Source organism: Phascolarctos cinereus, unplaced genomic scaffold (assembly GCF_003287225.1).
Source record: "Phascolarctos cinereus isolate Bilbo 61053 unplaced genomic scaffold, phaCin_HiC Scaffold_1;HRSCAF=81, whole genome shotgun sequence".
NCBI classification, from domain to species: Eukaryota; Metazoa; Chordata; class Mammalia; order Diprotodontia; family Phascolarctidae; genus Phascolarctos; species Phascolarctos cinereus.
The window spans coordinates 99,659,052-99,665,051 of record NW_027555514.1 but is presented as its reverse complement, the minus strand read 5'-3'; positions in this window follow the sequence as shown (position 1 = coordinate 99,665,051).

Below are 6,000 nucleotides of genomic sequence, written 5' to 3'. Positions count from 1 at the left end.
ATTAACTACTCTGTTTTGGGTAACATGGGAAATGATGATACTATGTATTCTCTTCATCATCTTCTTTGTACTATTTGTGGAGTTAATAGGGACCTTTTTTTCCCATAATGATATCAAGGAGTTAAGCTACCAGATTCGTCCTTTATATTCTCATTTAATTAACCCACATTAATTATGTGCCTACTGAGTGCAAAATATTGTTCTAGACACTGGTATGTTGGTCTTAGTGATATATTTTTTATTGTCTCTAGTTCACACTTCTTACTCTCCAGGACTTTCACTAAAATGCCCCAGAAACATCTTCTTCCTAGTATCCTCACATTGGAAATACCTTCTGCCACTGTAGACTCTATCTCTGATTGGCTAGTTCCTCCCACTGCCTCAATTTTAAGGAGGAGTCTCAGGCCAGCCTCATCTTGATTCGTTTTCTGACTGTGCCCTCGACTCTCCTAAACTTTGTCAACAATCCCACCCCACATTCATTTTATGTCTTCCCCTATTAGAATATAAGTTAGAGTATAAACTCCTTGAGGGAATGGTCTGTCTTTCTGCTTTTATTTGTATTCCCAATGCTTAGCATAGTGCTTGGCATATTGTGAACATTTAATAAAAGCTTGTTGATTTGACTTAATGTGGATCCTCCCTCCACCAATATATAATTTAAATCCCTTCAAGCTTTCTTGTCGACTGAAAATTTTACTCCTGTTTTTCCATACATCACTGTTAGAATATGCAGCAGATCACACAAAGATAGCACAGGACAGAGCCAGAATGTGAACCCAGGTCTATCAACATTTGAATTGTACTATATTGCCTCCTATTTGATTGATAAAATATTTTTTTCCCCACCCCATAATATTGGAGTGCAACTCCAATGTGCTGGCCATGCTATTTGCATGCTGGATGCATGTTTGCATAAAACACCAGAGATAACTCACACAAGGCAAGTGCTCAGATAGAGATCAGAAGAATTGATACAAGGACACTCTCAAGGTCTCCCTGAAGAACTTTGGAATTGATTGTGTGACATGAGAGACACTGGCAAAGTATTGCTTGGCCTGATATGCTTCAATCAAAGAAGTCATGCTCTGCAAGTGAAGCACAATTGCAGTAGCTCAAAAGAAATTTGGAGATGCACAATTTAGAGATATCTGCATTCCAAATATTCCTGTGGGCTCTTTGTACCCTTCTACAGTACAGCCTTCCAAATCTCATATTGATCTGATACGCCACAGTCAGACATAATACTTTGACTCCAACATAGAGATGTCATTCTGGTCCTCTTCAAAAATGAAGAAAAAAAACCCCATCCAATAATGGAGTATGGATGTTGATATGTACAGATTTTTAGACCACCTTCTCCCCTTCTAGGTCCTGTTTCTGGGTTCTTTGGTGATTCAGAACTGTAGTAGAACTGGACAGGGAGATACATGATTACAATCCAAGGACAATTCATCTTGAAATTACATTTGACTAATTTTTAACGAAGTTATAATAAGCTGAAAGGCCCTTCTGCCTATGTTCTGTATCCATCCACTCCTCTACTTCTGTAGATACTCTGCTTTTTTATTTTTATCATTTTACTCCCCTTCACATTATTCTCAACATGCCTCAGATCTCTGTTGCTTACTTAGTTAAAAATCTTCCTTGCCTTCAACTATGGCTCTAGAATTTATTTCCATAAATTCTTTCAGAGATTAACTGGTTACTTAAAAGGAATCTAGATAACTATTTCAAACACTTAACAACCCAACCTTCCTCCTCAGTAAAGTAGACCCAGAAGTGGCGTGGAAGCCATAGTAAAACCTCAGGAGTTTGACTGGATGTGCAGTTGAATGGTAGTCATGTTATTTTCCTAGAGGCCCTATAAGTGGTGGTGGGACTAATGTTTCTAGATTCCTCTTGCTTGGACAACTATGTCCATTATTTGATTGATAATTGAACTAACTGAATCTTTCAGGACCATCTGTCTGCCTGTCTGGAATGCCCTGTTTCTTCCTTTATCTTTATTCTAATTCAGATCAAGACTCAGAATCCCTGCCTGGGCTGGACAATATGAGGTCCCACCTAAAAGGAAAGAGCCCTCTGTGTTGTGGAGGGAGAAGAGGCCCTAATTCTGCACTCCATTCTTTAGGAAAACAAAGAGATAATAAGAGAAGTAGCCCATAGAACAAAGTAATCTTCAGAGCTTGGTGAATGGAGAGCACTCTGGATAGCTTGGGGGATTGTGCAGGAATCCAGGTGACATAAACCAGAGGGATGGCTGCCGGTCCTTGGAAGGGCAGCACTGTTACTTGGCAAGTATTAGAAAGTGTTAACAACACACAATGAAAGGCCTCCTTTCCAGGGTGGGCAGGCTTACATGAAGCTTATTTCATAATCCCTGCTTCAATCTAGTACAGTTCAGTCTGCTTTCTACCTGCCACTCCATGTACGTCCCTCTTCCCACTGTCAATGGGTGTGTATTCTGGGAATGCAATTTCATTTAATAAGAACCATTTCTCTCCTTTTCCCAGCATATAGGTTCTATGTTTCTTGCTTCTGTCAGCACTTCCCAACTGATTCTTGAAGTTTAAAGGATTTTCCCTTTTTTTCTCCAATTGCCTTTTCCTATTCTATGAAAGAGAGAGACAATGGAAAGAACATTGATTCTAGAGTCAGATGACTGGAGTTCAATGTGACCTTGGATGAATCACTTAACTTTTCCAGGCCTCAGTTTTTCTTTGAAGTGAATGGGTTTGACTAAATCAGGGGTTCTTAACTTGGGGTCTATGAACTTAATAACAATTTCAATGCAAGTGATTTCCTTTGTAATTCTACATATTTTATTTTACTCATTTAAAACATTTTTCTGAGAAGAGGTCCATAAACTTCACCAGACTCCAAAAGGGACCAGACCCAAAGAAGGCTAAAAAAAGATGGTTTCTGAACTCCTTTCTGGCTGTATATTCCTATGACCCCTCAATGGCAGCTGATCTAAAACATGATTACCCAAGGCTGTTTCTTACAATCTTCCATCAAGAAACAGTTAAAATTAACTGCTAAATCAGAGGTTCTTGACCTTTTTTGGGTTACAGACCCCATTGGCTGTCCAGTTAAGTGTATATTCCTGTCTCAGAATAATGTTTTTAAATGCAGAAAATGAAACATCCACAATTACAATGTAAGCCTCTTATCTTGAAATACAATCATAGAGAAAAAACCCACCATATATTTTTAAAAACCCATGCGAGGGGAAAGGGAAGAGTAAACTCCTCTTGAAACTGGGGCCTGTGCCAAAGGAGAAAGATGTGCATTGAAGGTAAGTGTATTTTTCAACAATTTCTGCTCCCCTTCTATCTTAGTCTAAGTCTCCTTCTCCCAGTGAGATCCATATGTCTGTAGTTGATGATTCTTTGGGGCCATGATTGAAAGAATCTTTTTCTTCACACAGGACCCCAAGGGTAATTTCTAAAGTTCTGGAACCACTGAGGCCTCTGGTGAAAGTAAGAAAAATATCTCCATCATCCTTTCAGTACAGACTCATTCAAAGAAGGAGGTATGATAAGTATACAGTTTTTGAAGCACACAAGGTCAATTCACTAAAGATCAGGAAAGAAGAAATACAAAGAGATGAAAGAAACAGAGGCATGATGTATTCATAGCCACATGGTGACCAGATGGAGAGACAAGGCAGCTAGGGTCAATGGTCAGGGGTACTTCTCTTCCCACCACTTGGCAACCCATGAATTTCTTCTTTCTCATGTGAAAGTTGCCAGAGAAGAGAGAGATTCTATCCATTCAAGCCTCTTGTATGCACACACAGTTCTGTCAATCAAAAGGCTTCTTTTTTTTTTTTTGTCAGCGTTCAATAAGCCCACGCAGGCCCTGAAGTGTTTTGGGTAAGGAAAGGGCCCCTCTGTAACTCATGTCCAGAAACAACCTCACCAAAGCTTCTATTTGTATCATCAAGAGGCAGAGTATATTGCATGTACTCTAAGGACTTAAGGACTTGAACCTCATCAGCCAGTCCTCTCATTGTACTAGGAATGTGGAAATGTTACAAGTTACATAGGTCTTTATAATTTAGTGTTAGTTTTGCATATAAAATTAGAGAAAGATAGGCTTCTATATTGCTTAGCTGTCTTCTTTATCTCCCTGTTCCTCTCCCAACACTCTGTATCTTGAATGAACCACTTTGTCCAAGCTTAGTTTCTGGAGTCAGTTGGGCCAACCTCTTCATTTTCTAGACAAATTTCATTCGTGAGTAGTAGGTGTTTTTGTTTTTTTCCTGGTGACCTTATGGAAACTTGAGGATCACCTACCTGCTTCTGGCTATGTATGATTCATCACTGGTTTGAGTTCCTTAGTTGGCTGAGGAGCTAGAACTTTGTGGACAGGCTAAAGGGATGACCTTGCCCCTCAGTGTTATTCTTTCTTTCCAAGTTTGAAGGGAGGAGTTTTTGGAGCTGTGTCCAAGAGAGTAGGGTTGGGATTGGGGGCATGTTGGAAGCCTTATTCTGATCTTGGCCCCATATATTCATCCCCACATGTCCTAGCTAGCAAATTTGTACTTGGGATGGGGCAGCCTCAGTTTTCTTGTTCTTCCTTTTCCCAACCAAGTGACTTAGCAGTGACCTTGATAAGTTCAGGATAAGTCCATGCAACCTAGTGAGTTTCAGAAAGTCCTGAGGTCCTGAGAGACCAGTGAGGCTGTGAGTTCAATGTCCACTTGAGTGATTGATTGTGGTAATAATAACAATAGCTGGAGTAATCCAGTGCCAAGGGACGAACCAGCATCAGAGAGAGGGGCCACCAGAAAAGAACAACATTCTTGGATCACACTTGGCCTTTCATTGGGTTTTGCTCAGTAGAAGTAAAATGTGAAAATCTAATTGTCAGAATTGTCAGACTGCATTTTGTCTTGATGAAGCTTGCTACCAGATTCCTGTATATTATAAGGTACTTAAAAATTGCATTTCTGAGTCCTGCTTAAAACATTCTGTCAATGAACACCATGAGTCTCTTTGTCCTTGCTTTCTATATGGGAATAAAATGCCCTGTCTTTTATTCAGTTGACATGATGCATAGGGCACCTCTTTTATCTTCCCCCTTTTGGGGAAATCCTGGAGTAGAGCCAAAAATAGATTTGTGGATGTAACGAACCAAATCAATCTGAGAAATAGGGAACCTACTTCTCCTTTTGAGAAGTCAGAGTTTCTCCAGAGCTAAACCCTGGGCAAACTATGATGTTAGGTAAAGGGGAAGAAAAGAGGAAAGAAGCACTTATATAGCACCTACTATATGCCAGGAGCTATGCTGAGCACTTTTACAAATATAATCTCATTTCATCCCGACAACAACTCTGCAATGTGGGTGCTATTTTTATCCCCATTTTTGCAGTTAAGGAAACTGAGGCAAACAGAGGTTAAGTGACTTGCTCAGGGTCACACAGCTAGTAAATGTCTAAAGTTGGATTTGAATTCATATCTACCTGACTGCAGACCCAGTCCTCTATTATGCTACCAGCTGCTTCTTAAGGACAGACATTGACACAGGTCATCAGTTCCTGTTGCTTCAGAGAAGCAGAGCAATGCCTAGCTAGTCATTTTTCTAGACAGGCTTACAGTTTCTTAGCTTTTTTTGTACCTCATTTCCTAGCCTTAGTTCCAAGTGTGGGCACCCAGGATTGAGAAGATGTTTCCCATTCTGGTCCCCAAGGTTCATAAAATCAGAGATGTTTGGTGTTTGAAGATATCTCAGCGGCTGCCTATGATCCCATTAAAATACACCTGATAAGCGATCTCTAGACTGCATTTTAAGACCTTCAATTATTTAGAATGCATGACCTCCTAAGGTAGTCCATTCATTTTGAGGTACCTTTAGTTTTTAGGAAAGTTTTCTTTACATCAAACCAAACTATGTCCTTTTTCAATTTCTGTCCATTGCTCATAATTCTGCCCTTTTAATACAACAACAACAAACAGCAAACAAACAAACTAAATTCCTCTTCAAATATTT